Raw genomic sequence first — 16,710 nt, 5'->3', positions numbered from 1 at the left:
GACTACCCCAAAAGCTACACAGATCCCCGATCGTCCCGACTGGGCTCCACTACTGATCAACTGGAAATGGAACAACATAAAGGACAAGATCTTCATCGAGCTCCTCCTTGAGCTTGGTTGCATCACCTGCTCGGTAACATCGGCACCTGCAAACTGGTTTTGGAAGTATCTGTGAGTCACGGGGACTCAGCAATCTCACACCCTCGCGATCAAGACTATTTAAGCTTATGGGTAAGGTAAAAGTATGAGGTGGAGCTGCAGCAAGCGACTAGCATATTTGGTGGCTAACATACGCAAATGAGAGCGAGAAGAGAAGGCAAAGCACGGTCGATAAAAGTATGATCAAGAAGTGATCCTAGAACAACCTACGTCAAGCATAACTCCAACACCGCGTTCACTTCCCGGACTCCGCCGGAAAGAGACCATCACAGTTACACACGCGGTTGATGCATTTTAATTAAGGTCAACTTTGGGTTTTCTACAACCGGACATTAACAAATTCCCATCTGCCCATAACCGTGGGCACGGCTTTCGAAAGTTCAATCCCTGCAAGGGAGTCCCAACTTAGCCCATGACAAGCTCTCACGGTCAACGAAGGATATACCTTCTCCCGAGACATTCCGATCAGACTCGGTATCCCGGTTCTACAAGACAACTTTGACAAGTTAAAACAAATCAAGGAACACCGCCCGAATGTGCCGACAAATCCCGATAGGAGCTGCACATATCTCGTTCTCAGGGCACACTCAGATGAGCGCTCCATACAACTAAAACCAAACCTCGAGTTTCCCCGAGGGGGCGCTGCACAGGACTCTAGTTTGGACCAACACTCAGAGGAGCACTGGCCCCCGGGGGGGGGGGGTTAAAATAATGATGACCATTGAGTCTGCAGAACCCAAGGGAAAGAAAAAGGCTAGGTGGCGAATGGTAAAACCAATGTTGGGCATTGCTGGAAGAGTTTTATTCAAGGCGAACTGTCAAGGTGTTCCCATTATAGCCCAACCGCGTAAGGAACGCAAAATCCGGGAACATAACACCGATATGACGGAAACTAGGGCGGCAAGAGTGGAACAAAACACTAGGCATAAGGCCGAGCCTTCCACCCTTTACCAAGTATATAGATGCATTAATTAAATAAGAGATATTGTGATATCCCAACAAGTAAACATGTCCCAACAAGGAACAACATCTCCATGTTCCAACAAGGAACAAACTTCAATCTTCACCTGCAACTAACAACGTTATAAGAGGGGCTGAGCAAAGCGGTAACATAGCCAAACAACGGTTTGCTAGGACAAGGTGGGTTAGAGGCTTGGTTCAACAATATGGGAGGCATGATAAGCAAGTGGTAGTTATCGTAGCATAGGCATAGCAAAAGAGCGAGCAACTAGCAAGCAAAGATAGAAGTGATTTCGAGGGTATGGTCATCTTGCCTGAAATCTCGCAAGGAAGAAGAACGAGTCCATGAAGAAGACAAATGGACATAGCCAACGTATCCTCACAAACGCAACGTTACCAGATCTAACCCAAAGAAGCAACACCGGAAAGAAGCAAACAACATAGTAAACAAACCACACATGAACATGGTATGATATGCGGGATGCGGTATGTGATGCATATGCATGATTTGCAAAGGAATGATGGAACCTGGCCTCAACTTGGAAATCCAAGAGTGCCACTGGAAAGATGAGATGATTTCTGTTGAAATTGATATAAAGATCGCCGGAATCGGATGCACGGTTTGAAAATGGCAAGCAAAACAAATATGGCACCGGTATGCGATAAACAGCAAGTAGCCATCTAAATACATCAAGATAATTATGCTACAGCACTCAAACATGGCAACAAAATACATGGAAGGGATTGACTCATAATGCTTGACAAAAGATGAACACTGAGCTACGGCCAATTCATCCATTAACAGGTTCAAACAAGCATGGAAAAAGTGCAATTGATAAACAGATTTCAGACTTAAGTGAAATTAACACAAGCCTGGAATTTCAGATCAGGTAGCACACTTTGGAGCAAGAACACTATATGCTACAGGATCTTAACATGGCAAAGCAAGGCATGGCATTGAGCTACTCAAAGAGCTTAACAAAAGTCCCTTAGTGACCTTGAGCTAAAAGAGATCAGAAAATACAATTGCAAGCATGTGAACATGGCAAAAACATGAACAGGTTACAGACATAGAGAAAAAACTAGAACATGCAAATCTGTTAACGAGTAGTCATGTTTACGAGCTCGATGCACTCACTACAGAGCAAGGCATGACAAAATAAGCATACACCCATCAATTATACATATTATATAAGCTAGACATGGCAAGAACAACAACATAGCATGCATGGATCAACAACAACATCCTCGGCAAAATCGCTAACAAGTAGACAATCTGCCCAGATTCACGAAATAGCAAAAGTAGAGCTCGATTGACTCAAGCTAGGGTGCTCCATAAATGCAAAAAAAAGACATGGATGGATATGGAACCACAATATTAACAAATCATCCTTACTGATCATCCTCAAAAGAGGCACTGATCACTAGGAAACAACATGAACATATGGCATGTTGATAAAAATAGATCAAGGACTTAGTGAAATTCTAAGTCCCTGAAATCAGCATTAACGAAAGCACTACTTTGCAAGCTTGTGCTAGTCACCACACATATCACAAAAATACATGGTAAGCACCTCTGTAAAGATGGCATGGCATATAACAAAACACACGTAGAGCTCAGGAGCATATCATGCACACATTAATCATGGCAAAAATGACAAATAGCTAATTGGTGCAGCAGATCTGACAATTATCTCAAATAGCTCTCTTCCAACAGCATTTCAGGCATCAAGATGAGCTCAAATGAAAATGATGCAATGAGATGAAATGATGTGCTCTCTGAGATGAACATTTTGATATGCTATACGCGCAAAACGGAGCTACAAATGCAAAGTTACGACATGATGAACATGGCCATTCAAAACTGGAAATCTCGGGGACTTAGAGAAATATCTCACCCAGGTCTAGGGTTTCGTGGCACGGACTTCGAGGATGACCGGAGCTCGCCGGGAACGCCAGGGATCGCCGGAGAGGAGGTTGGGGCCGCCGGATCCGGCCGGCTCCTGCCCGGATCTGGCCGGAGGAGAGGCGCACGCCGGCACGGGTGAACGGCGGCGGTGGCCGCGGGCGTGGCGGCGCCGGCGAGGAGAAGTGCGGCGGGCAGCGAGCCGGCGCGGAGGCGCGGCGAGCCGTCGCGGCGGCGCGGCGCGGAGGAAGAGGCGGGCGGCGTTGGGCGCTGCGGGCGAACGGCGGCGGCGGTGGCGCGGGCCCGATCTGGGTCCCGCGGGCCGCGCGGTGGAGGCGGCGGCTGAGGCCAGGTGGCGGCCTAGGAGTGGCTGGGCGCGGCGGCGGGATCCTGTCCGGCCCCGGGACGGACATGTCCGGTGGGCGAGAGGGAATTTTTAGGGTTTGGGGAAAAGAGAGACCCGGGATTTTCGGGGAGAGGCCTTTATATAGGCATAAAGGGAGCTAGGAGAGTCCAAATGAGGTGTGGTTTTCGGCCACGTGATCATGATCGAACGCTCTAGATGATGGAGAGAGTTTAGGTGGGTTTTGGGCCAAATTGGAAGGGTGTTGGGCTGCAACACGCTCGAGGCCTTCTCGGTCCCTCGGTTAACCGTTGGAGTATCAAACGAAGTCCAAATGGTACGAAACTTGACAGGCGGTCTACCGGTAGTAAACCAAGGCCGCTTGGCAAGTCTCGGTCCAATTCGGAAATGTTTAACCTCCACACACGAAAAGAAGGTAGAAAGGACCACTTGAGGAGATAGGAGCGCCGGAATGCAAAACGGACAACGGGGAAAAAGCTCGGATGCATGAGACGAACACGTATGCAAATGAAATGCACATGATGACATGATATGCAATGCATGACACGCAAGCAATGACAAGGCAACAACAGCGAATAACTGGAGGACACCTGACACATCGGTCTCGGGGTGCTACACTTTGCCACAATTAGGACGTCAACTACATGGTCATGCAAAGCAATATGACAATGATGATGTGTGTCATAATAAACGGAACGGTGGAAAGTTGCATGGCAATATATCTCGGAATGGCTATGGAAGTGCCATAATAGGTAGGTATGGTGGCTGTTTTGAGGAAGACATAAGGTGGTTTATGTGTGAAAGAGCGTATCATATCACGGGGTTTGGATGCACCGGCGAAGTTTGCACCAACTCTCAATGTGAGAAAGGGCAATGCACGGTACCGAAGAGGCTAGCAATGATGGAAGGTTAAGAGTGCGTATAATCCATGGACTCAACATTAGTCATAAAGAACTCACATACTTATTGCAAAAATCTACAAGTCATCAAAACCAAGTACTACGCGCATGCTCCTAGGGGGGTAGATTGGTAGGAAAAGACCATCGCTCGTCCCCGACCGCCACTCATAAGGAAGACAATCAAATAACACTTCATGTTTCAAATTTGTTACACAACGTTTACCATATGTGCATGCTACGGGACTTGCAAACTTCAACACAAGTATTCCTCAAATTCACAACTACCCAACTATCACAACTTTGATATCACTATCTCCATATCTCAAAACAATCATCAAGTATCAAACTTCTCTTAGTATTCAATGCACTTGTATGAAAGTTTTTATTATATCCCTCTTGGATGCCCATCATATTAGGACTAGTTTCATAACCAAAGCAAACTACCATGCTGTTCGAAATACTCTCAAAATAATATAAGTGAAGCATGAGAGATCAATTATTTCTTCAAAATAAAACCACCACCGTGCTCTAAAAAGATATAAGTGAAGCACTAGAGCAAATGACAAACTACTCCGAAAGATATAAGTGAAGACCAATGAGTAGTCAAACAATTATGCAACTATATGAAGACTCTCTAACATTTAATAATTTCAGATCTTGGTATTTTATTCAAACAGCAAGCAAAAAAAGAAAATGAAATGACGCTCCAAGCAAAACACATATCATGTGGTAAATAAAAATATAGCTCCAAGTAAAGTTACCGATGAACGAAGACGAAAGAGGGGATGCCTTCCGGGGCATTCCCAAGCTTAGGCTTTTGGTTGTCCTTGAATATTACCTTGGGGTGCCTTGTGCATCCCCAGGCTTAGGCTCTTGCCACTCCTTATTCCATAGTCCATCGAATCTTTACCCAAAACTTGAAAACTTCACAACACAAAACTTAACAGAAAACTCGTAAGCTCCGTTAGTATAAGAAAATAAATCACCACTTAGGTACTGTTGTGAACTCATTCTAAATTCATATTGGTGTAATATCTGCCGTATTTCAACTTATCTATGGTTCATACCCTCCGATACTACTCATAGATTCATCAAAATAAGCAAACAACACATCGAAAACAGAATCTGTCAAAAACAGAACAGTCTGTAGTAATCTGGATCAAACGTATACTTATGAAACCCCAAAAATTCTAAAATAAATTTATGGACGTGAGGAATTTTTCTATTAATAATCTTCAAAAAGAATTAACTAAATAGAACTCTCCAAATAAAAATGGCAGCAATTCTCGTGAGCGCTAAAGTTTCTGATTTTTTACAACATGATCGCAAAGACTTCACCCAAGTCTTCCCAAAGGTTCTACTTGGCACAAACACTAACTAAAACATAAAAAATCAATCATAACATAGGCTAGATAAATTATTTATTACTAAACAGGAGCAAAAAGTAAAGAACAAGAATAGGATTGGGTTGCCTCCCAACAAGCGCTATCGTTTAACGCCCTTAGCTAGGCATGATGATTTCAACGATGCTCACATAAAAGATAAGAATTGTAACATAAATAGAGCATCATGAAGAATATGACTAGCACATTTAAGTCTAACCCACTTCCTATGTATAGGGATTTTTTGAGAAAACAACTTATGGGAACAATAATCAACTAGCATAGGAAGGCAAAACAAGCATAACTTCAAAACTTTAAGCACATAGAGAGGTAACTTGATATTATTACAATTCCTACAAGCATATATTCCTCCCTCATAATAATTTTCAGTAGCATAATGAATTAATTCAACAATATAACCAGCACCTAAAACATTCTTTTCATGATCTACAAGCATAGAAAATTTACTACTCTCCACACAAGCAAAAAAATTCTCATTCGGGATAATGGGAGTATCATAAGAGACTTGAATACTATAAATTGTTTCCACATTAAAAGAGTAATGTTCAGAGAAGGGGTACTCATAATAATGATAAATTTTATAAATATAATCACTACTTTTTATAGCATAAGTATCATCACAATAATCATCATAAGTAGGAGGCATGCTATCATCATTATAAATTTGCATATCAAAACTTGGGAGACTAAAAATATCATCTTCATTATACATAGAATCCCCAAGCTTGGGACAACCATTAATTGCAGCAATATATTCTCAAAAACATCATGTTCATCAAACATAGCATCCCCAAGCTTGGGTCTTTTCATATCATAAGCATAATCACTCTCATCATTAATAGTATGGATAGCACCAATAGTATAGCAATTATCATATTCTTCCAAGCAGGTGCCAAAAAGATTTTCAAGATCATAAGAAGTATCATTACCTTCCACAATTATATTTTCATGAGGCACAATAGTAATAGGAGCAGCATTATTTGGGGGAGATATCTTTTAACCTCTCTTGCTTTTTCTTTTCTTCTTCTTCACCACATCATGTGTGGGTTCAATCCTCTTTTTGGAGGTCCTTATTAATGAGATTGGTTGAATAGAAGGCTCCTCCTCGTTACCTGATTCATCACAAGAAATAATAGGAGGGTATTGGGAAGTCTCTTCCCTTTCATTAGTATTCTCTTCATCTACTATTTGTTTTCTTTTCTTTATGTAATTGGCAATATAAGGATTTTCAATGCAATTCACCGCACAATACATATAAATTTCCTCTAGATCAAAACCAAGAAGTTTATAACGGGCAAATTCTGAAAGATGCTTAGTTATACGTTTCATTTCTTCGTAACCCATAAGCAAACTGAGTTCATTATAATGTGCAAGGGAAATCAAGTCATCACAATTTTTGGACACGATTAGATCATGAAACAATTTGCATCGGATAGCTAAATGACCCTTTTCATTGCAAAGTCCACAAGTACGACCAAGAATATTTAAATTTTCAACACAATCATCTATCCTTTCTTGCAACGACTTAGTTTCTAAGTACTTGTGCCTCTTGCAATATCTATCTTCCCTATTTGGTGTGTACTTACAAACCCAATGCACTCCACAAAAATTGACATGTTTATAGGAGACATTTTCATCATAACTAGTGCAATCATCATTAGTACCATAGATATTTAAAGAGTTCATACTAACAACATTGCAATCATGCTCATCATTCAAAGATTTAGTGCCAAACATTTTAATGCATTCTTCTTCTAATACTTCGGCACAATTTTCCTTTCCATCATACTCACGAAAGACATTAAAAAGATGAAGCGTATGAGGCAAACTTAATTCCATATTTTTTTGTAGTTTTATTTTTTAACTAAACTAGTGATAAAACAAGAAACTAAAAGACTCGACTGCAAGATCTAAAGATATACCTTCAAGCACTCACCTCCCCAGCAACGGCGCCAGAAGAGAGCTTGATGTCTACTACACAACCTTCTTCTTGTAGACGTTGTTGGGCCTCAAAGTGCAGAGGTTTGTAGGACAGTAGCAAATTTCCCTCAAGTGGATGACCTAAGGTTTATCAATCCGTAGGAGGCGTAGGATGAAGATGGTCTCTCTCAAGCAACCCTGCAACCAAATAACAAAGAGTCTCTTGTGTCCCCAACACACCCAATACAATGGTAAATTGTATAGGTGCACTAGTTCGGCGAAGAGATGGTGATACAAGCGCAATATGGATAGTAGATAAAGGTTTTTGTAATCTGAAATTATAAAAACAGCAAGGTAACTAATGATAAAAGTGAGCACAAACGGTATTGCAATGCTAGGAAACAAGGCCTAGGGTTCATACTTTCACTAGTGCAAGTTCTCTCAACAATAATAACATAATCGGATCATATAACTATCCCTCAACATGCAACAAAGAGTCACTCCAAAGTCACTAATAGCGGAGAACAAACGAAGAGATTATGGTAGGGTACGAAACCACCTCAAAGTTATTCTTTCCAATCAATCCGTTGGGCAATTCCTATAAGTGTCACAAACAGCCCTAGAGTTCGTACTAGAATAACACCTTAAGACACAAATCAACCAAAACCCTAATGTCACCTAGATACTCCAATGTCACCTCAAGTATCCGTGGGTATGATTATACGATATGCATCACACAATCTCAGGTTCATCTATTCAACCAACACATAGAACTTCAAAGAGTGCCCCAAAGATTCTACCGGAGAGTCAAGACGAAAACGTGTGCCAACCCCTATGCATAGATTCCCAAGGTCACGGAACCCGCAAGTTGATCACCAAACCATACATCAAGCAGATCAATAGAATACCCCATTGTCACCACGGGTATCCCACGCAAGACATACATCAAGTGTTCTCAATCCGATAAGATAACTTCAAAGGGAACAATCTACAAGTCATCAAAAACCTCGGCACTATGCGCATGCTCCTAGGGGTATAGATTGGTAGGAAAAGACCATCGCTCGTCCCCGACCACCACTCATAAGGAAGACAATCAAATAACACCTCATGTTTCAAATTTGTTGCATAACGTTTACCATACGTGCATGCTTCGGGACTTGCCAACCTCAACACAAGTATTTCTAAATTTCACAACTACTCAACTAGCATGACTTTGATATTATTACCTCCATATCTCAAAACAATCATCAAGCATCAAACTTTCCTTAGTATTCAACACACTCATACGAAAGTTTTATTATTAATCTTTGCATACCAAGCATATTAGGATTTTAAGCAAATTACCATGCTATTAAGACTCTCAAAATAATCTAAGTGAAGCATGAGAGAACAATAGTTTCTATAAAACAAATCCACCACCGTGCTCTAAAAGATATAAGTGAAGCACTAGAGCAAAACTATAAAGCTCAAAAGATATAAGTGAAGCACATAGAGTATTCTATCAAATTCCAAATCATGTATGGCTCTCTCAAAAGGTGTGTACAGCAAGGATGATTGTGGTAGACTAACAAGCAAAGACTCAAATCATAAAAGACGCTCCAAGCAAAACACATATCATGTGGTGAATAAAAATATAGCTCGAAGTAAAGTTACCGATAGAAGTAGACAAAAGAGGGGATGCCTTCCGGGGCATCCCCAAGCTTTGGATTTTAGGTGTCCTTAAATTATCTTGGGGGTGCCATGGGCATCCCCAAGCTTAGGCTCTTGCCACTTCTTGTTCCATAATCCATCAAATCTTTACCCAAAACTTGAAAACTTCACAACACAAAACTTAAAGTAGAAAATCTCGTGAGCTCCGTTAGCGAAAGAAAACAAAAGACCACTTCAAGGTACTGTAATGAACTCATTATTTATTTATATTGGTGTTAAACCTACTGTATTCCAACTTCTCTATGGATTATAAACTATTTTACTAGCCATAGATTCATTAAAATAAGCAAACAACACACGAAAAACAGAATCTGTCAAAAACATAACAGTCTGTAGTAATCTGTAGCTAGCGCAAGATCTGGAACCCAAAAAATTATAAAATAATTTGATGGACGTGAGGAATTTATTTATTAATCATATTCAAAAAGAATTAACTAAATATCACTTTACAAATAAAAATGACAGCAGTTCTCGTGAGCGCTAAAGTTTCTGTTTTTTACAGCAAGTTCAACAAGACTTTCCCCAAGTCTTCCCAACGGTTCTAATTGGCACAAACACTAATTAAACACAAAAAAAACAACCAAAACAGAGGCTAAATAATTTATTTATTACTAAACAGGAGAAAAAAGCAAGGAAAAAAATAAAATTGGGTTGCCTCCCAACAAGCGCTATCGTTTAACGCCCCTAGCTAGGCATAACAAGCAAGAATAGATCTAGGTATTGCCATCTTTGGTAGGCAATCCATAAGTGGCTCTCATGATAGATTCATATGGTAATTTTATTTTCTTTCCAGGGAAGTTTTCTTAATAGTGGAATCCGAAAGATGCAAGTTTAGAGAGCAATAATCAAAATCACGGAAATCTAGCAAATCGCACAAAGTTTTGGGAATAGTAGAGACACTAGCACCCAAATCACACAAAGCATAAAACTCATAATTTTTAATTTTAATTTTAATAATAGGTTCCCACTAATCATAAAGTTTTCTAGGGATAGAAACTTCCAATTCTAGTTTTCTTCATAAGATTGCATCAAGGCATCAACGATATGTTTAGTAAACGCTTTATTTTGACTATAAGTGTGAGGAGATTTTAGCACGGATTGCAACAAGGAAATACAATCAATTAAAGAGAAATTTTCATAGTTAAATTCCTTGAAATCCATAATAGTGGGTTTAGCAACATCTAGGGTTTTAATTTCTTCAATCCCACTTTTATCAAATTTAGCATCAAGATCAACAAATTCCAAATTCTTAGAACGCCTTCTAGGTAAATGTGGATCATATTCAGTCCCATAATTATCAAGATTCATATTGCAAAACAAAGATTTAATAGGGGACACATCAATAACTTTTAGATCTTCATCATTATTTTCATAGGAACTAGAAGAACATGCTTTTATGAAGGCATCTTTCTAAGCACGCATCCTAGCGGTTCTTTCTTTGCACTCGTCAATGGAAATTCTCATGGATTTGAGAGACTCATTGATATCATGCTTAGGTGGAATAGATCTAAGTTTCAAAGAATCAACATATGCTCTAACAATTCCCTCCTCATCTACCAAAACAACCGGAAATGTTTTAAAAAAAGTAGGCATACAGCGTACAAAAAGCTCACGTCCTTCTTTATCTCTAAAGACGGGATGTCCTAACCAAGAGCAATTCTATCAACGTTCCTAGCCAAATCATCAATCTTAAGCAATTTTTCTTCAATCATAGCATTAAAATTCTTTTGCGAAGAAATAAATTCTTTAATATTAGATTCAAAATCAGAGGACATCTTATTATAATTTCCATAAGAATTGTTGTAGGAATTACCATAATTATTAGAGGGATTACTAGGATAAGGCCTAGGGTTGAAATTTCCTCTATACGCGTTGTTACCAAAATTATTCCTACTAACAAAATTCACATCCATAGATTCACTATTATTCTCAATCAAAGTAGACAAGGGCACATCATTAGGATCAGAAGAAACACTCTTATTAGCAAATAATTTCATAAGTTCATCCATCTTTCCACTCAAAACATTAATTTTTTCTATCGCATGCACCGTTTTAGTAGATCTTTCAGTATGCCATTGAGAATAATTAACCATAATATTATCTAGGACATTAGTAGCTTCTCCTAAAGTGATTTCCATAAAAGTGCCTCCCGCGGCCGAATCTAAAAGATTTCTGGAAGCAAAATTCAATCCGGCATAAAAATTCTGAACAATCATCCACAAATTTAAACCATGAGTAGGGCAATTACGTATCATTAATTTCATTCTCTCACAAGCTTGTGCAACATGTTCATGATCAAATTGTTTAAAATTCATAATATCGTTTCTAAGAGAGATGATCTTAGCGGGAGGAAAATACTTAGAGATAAAAGCATCTTTGCACTTGTTACAAGAATCAATACTATTTTTAGGCAAAGACGAAAACCAAGCTTTAGCACGATCTCTAAGAGAAAAAGGAAATAGCTTCAATTTAACAATATCATTATCGACATCTTTATTCTTCTGCATGTCACACAAATCAACGAACCTATTAAGATGGTGTAACACCCCGGATATGACTTTCCCAATATGTATTCCAACTCTTGCCGTTTCCGGCCTTAAGTTATTTTATTTTCTCGGGTTCGGGTTTTTGTCTCCGTGTGTTGTTTTCGTTATCATGCATCTCATATCATGTCATCATGTGCATTGCATTTGCATACGTGTTCATCTCATGCATTCGAGCATTTTCCCCGTTGTCCGTCTTGCATTCCGGCGCTTCGTTCTCCTCCGGTGGTCATTTCTACCTTTCTTTCGTGTGTGGGGATTAAAAATTTTCGGATTGGACCGAGACTTGCCAAGCGGCCTTGGTTTACTACCGGTAGACCGCTTATCAAGTTTCGTATCATTTGGACTTCGTTTGATACTCCAACGGTTAACCGAGGGACCGAAAAGGCCTCGTGTGTGTTGCAGCCCAACACCCCTCCAAGTTGGCCCAAAACCTACAAAAACCTTCTCCATCATCTAGAGCGTTCAATCACGATCGCGTGGCCGAAAACCGCACCTCATTTGGACTCTCCTAGCTCCCTCTACCTCTATAAGTAGAACCCCATTTCCAATTCCCGGATCTTCCCCCCTAACCCTAAAAATCGGATCTCCGCCGCCGTCGGACACGTTCGGACGAAGCCGGACGCGTCCGGATCCGCCACCGCTAACCGCCGCCTGCCATGTGGCGCGCTGCCACCCGCCGCCGCCGAGGCCCGCGCGGCCCAGCTCCGGCCCCCGAGCCCGGTTGGCCGTCTTCCCGCGCCGCCCCACTCCTCCTTGCCCGCGCCACCGCCTTCTCTGTTGCGCCACCGTGGCGCCATTGCCGGCCGGCTGCGCCGACCACTGCTTCCTTGCCGTCCTCCGCCGAGCTTCCTCCCCGACGCCGCTCCTTGCCGGAGACGCGCCACCGCGCCGCGCCGCACTCCCCAGGAGCCCCTGGATCCGGTCCGCTCCCTCCCCGGCGCCGCCCCGCGACGAACGCCGGCCGCCGCAAGCTCCCGTCGCCGGCGAACCTCGGATCCACCGCCGCTACAGTGCTCTTCGCCAGATCTAGATCGGGAGCTACAGTAAACCCTAACCGCGAGGTGGTGAATTTCTACTAAGTCCTCAAATTCTCAAATCCATATGCTCCTCTTCATCATGTCGTAACTCTGCATCCGTAGCTCCGTTTTGGGCATATAGCATATCAAAATGTTCGCCTCAGAGAGTACATCATTTCATTCCATTGCAATTTTCATTTGAGTTCATCTTGATGCCTGAAATGCTGTTAGAAGAGTGCTACTTGAGATAATTGTCAGATCTGCTGCTCCATTTAGATATTTGTCATTTTTGCCATGATTATTGTGTGCATGATATGCCCATGAGCTCTACATATGTTTTGTTAAGGGTTTTGCCATCTTTCCAGAGGTGCAACCCATGTATTTTTGTGATGTGTGTGGTGTCTAGCACAAGCTTGGAAAGTGAGGCACTTGGTAATTCTGATTTCAGGGACTTAGCATTTCCACTAAGTCCTTGAGCTGTTTATCTCATATTGCCATATGTTCATGTTGTTTCCTAGTGATCCGTGCCTCTTTTGAGGATGATCAGTAAGGATGTTTTGTTAATCTTGTAGTGCTCTATCCATCCATGTCTTTGTTTGCAATTATGGAGCACCCTAGCTTGAGTCAATCGAGCTCTATTTTTGCTATTTCGTGAATCTGGACAGATTGTCTACTTGTTAGCGATTTTGCCGATGATGTTGTAGTTGTTCCGTGCATGCTATGCTATTGTTCTTGCCATGTCTAGCTTTAATTTTGTGTATTCTTGATGGGTATATGCTTAGCTTGTCATGACTTGCTCCGTAGTGAGTGCATCGAGCTCGTAAACATGCCTACTTGATATCTGTTTCAGCATGCTTTAGTTTTCACCAAGTCTGAGAACTGATTATGTTTTTGCCATGTTCACATGCTTGCAATTGTATTTTCTGATCCCTTTTGGCTCAAGGTCACTAAGGGACTTTTGTTAAGCTCTTTGATTAGCTCCATGCCATGCTTTTCTTTGCCATGTTCAGGTCCTGGAGCATATAGTTTTCATGCTCCGAAGAGTGCTACCTGATCTAAAATTCCAGACAAGTGTTAATTTCACTAAGTCTGAAATCTGTTTGCCATATGCATTTTTTCCATGCTTGTTTGAACCTGTTAATGGATGAATTGGCCGTAGCTCAGTGCTAGACTTTTGTTAAGCATCATGAATGCATCCCTTCCATGTATTTTGATGCCATGTTTGGGTGCTGTAGCATGTTCATCTTGTTGCATTTAGATGGCTACTTGCTGTAAATCGCAGAACGTGGTCATATTTGAATTGCTTGCCATTTCCAAACCGTAACTCCGATTCCGGCGTTCTTTATATCGTTTTCAAGCGATTTCATCTCATCTTTCCAGTGGCACCCTTGGATTTCAAAGTTGAGGCCAGGTTCGTGCATCCCTTGTCAAATCTTGCATATGCATCCCGCATCACATCCTGCATAGCATACCATCCTTGCATCATATTGTTTGATCCTTGCACATGGTTGATTGTGTTCTTGTTGCTTGTTTGTCTTGTTTGGGTAGAGCCGGGAGACGAGTTCGCTCACGAGGAGCCCGTTGAGTTTGCTTTCGAGGATCCAGTAAACTCTAACAACTTTGCAGGCAAGATGATCATACCCTCGAAATCACTACTATCTTTGCTTTGCTAGATGATCGCTCTTTTGCTATGCCAATGCTATGATTCCTACCACTTGCTTTCAAGCCTCCCAAATTGCCATGTCAAACCTCTAACCCACCATGTCCTAGCAAACCGTTGATTGGCTATGTTACCGCTTTGCTCAGCCCCTCTTATAGCGTTGCTAGTTGCAAGTGAAGATTGGAGACCGTTCCTTGTTCGAACATTTATTTACTTGTTGGGATATCATTATATTGCCATGTTATCTTAATGCATCTATATACTTGGTAAAGGGTGGAAGGCTCGGCCTCTCGCCTAGTGTTTTGTTCCACTCTTGCCGCCCTAGTTTCCGTCATATCGGTGTTATGTTCCCGGATTTTGCGTTCCTTACGCGGTTGGGTTATAATGGGAACCCCTTGATAGTTCGCCTTGATTAAAGCTTTTCCAGCAATGCCCAACCTTGGTTTTACCATTTGCCACCTAGCCTCTTTTTCCCTTGGGTTTCCGGAGCCCGAGGGTCATCTTATTTAAACCCCCCCTCGGGCCAGTGCTCCTCTGAGTGTTGGTCCGACCGAGTAGACTGCGGGGCCACCTCGGGGCAACTTGAGGGTTGGTTTTACTCGTAGGATGTCTTATCTGAGTGTGCCCTAAGAACGAGATATGTGCAGCTCCTATCAGGATTTGTCAGCACATTCGGGCGGTGTTGCTGGTCTTGTTTTAACCTGTCGAAGTGTCTTGAAGAACCGAGGTACCGAGTCTGATCGGAACATCTCGGGAGGAGGTCTATTCCTTCATTGACCGTGAGAGCTTGTCATGGGCTAAGTTGGGACTCCCCTACAGGGTTTTGAACTTTCGAAAGCCGTGCCCGCGGTTATGGGCAGATGGGAATTTGTTAATGTCCGGTTGTAGATAACTTGAACCTTAACTTAATTAAAATGAATCAACTGAGTGTGTTACCGTGATGGCCTCTTCTCGGCGGAGTCCGGGAAGTGGACACGGTGTTGGAGTAATGCTTGCGCAGGTTGCCCTCTAGTTTCTCGCTCGCGCTTTGCCTCCTCTTCTCGCTCTCTTTTGCGAACAGGATAGCCACCATATTTGCTAGTCGCTTGCTGCAGCTCAACATATTTACCTTGCCTTACCTATAATCTTAAATAGTCTTGATCGCGAGGGTGCGAGATTGCTGAGTCCCTGTGGCTCACAGATTACTATTACACCAGATGCAGGGCCTGATGATTCCGCTCCAGGTGACGCGCTCGAGCTCAAGTGGGAGTTCGACGAGGACTCTCAACGATACTATGTTTCCTTTCCTGATGATCAGTAGTGGTGCCCAGTTGGGGGTGATCGGGACCGTGTCACATGTTGGGTTATCTTTTATTTTGGCGCCGTAGTCGGGCCATGAGTGTTTGAATGATGTAATGTTATTTATGTACTTGATTGACGTGGAGAGTTTAAGCCAACTATGTTATCTCCCCTTTTATTATCTATATATTATATGGGATGTTGTGATGATTGCCTAACTTGCGACATATGCCTTCAATGCGATTATGTCTCTAAGTCGTGCCTCGACACGTGGGAGCTATAGTCGCATCGAGGGCGTTACAGATGGGTAGCGGCAACTTCACTAGGAAGGCCGGAGAACGGATCTTTCATGACAAGATTCAACAAGGCAGTATTAATTTCACAAGATTCAGCATCGGTAAGAGGAGCAATCGGAGTGCTAAGGAAATCATTATTGTTGGTATTGGTGAAGTCACACAATTTAGTATTATCTTGAGCCATCGCGACAAACAAGCAATCCAACACACGAGCAAACAAAAAGCAAACGGGCAAAAAGAGGCAAATAGAGAGGGAGGATAGAGAGAGAGAGGGCGAATAAAACGGCAAGGGTGAAGTGGGGGAGAGGAAAACGAGAGGCAAATGGAAAATAATGTAATGCGGGAGATAGGGATTGTGATGGGTACTTGGTATGTTGACTTTCGCGCAGACTCCCCGGCAATGGCGCCAGAAATTCTTCTTGCTACCTCTTGAGCACTGCGTTGGTTTTCCCCGAAGAGGAAGGGATGATGCAGCAAAGTAGCGTAAGTATTTCCCTCAGTTTTTGAGAACCAAGGTATCAATCCAGTAGGAGGCTATGCTCGAGTCCCTCGTACCTACACAAAAACAATAGCTCAACGCAACCAACGCGCTT

This window comes from Triticum urartu, chromosome 4A (assembly GCF_056163025.1).
Source record: "Triticum urartu cultivar PI428250 chromosome 4A, HENAU_Tu73, whole genome shotgun sequence".
Taxonomy (NCBI): Eukaryota; Viridiplantae; Streptophyta; class Magnoliopsida; order Poales; family Poaceae; genus Triticum; species Triticum urartu.
Note: the sequence above shows the minus strand (reverse complement) of the source record.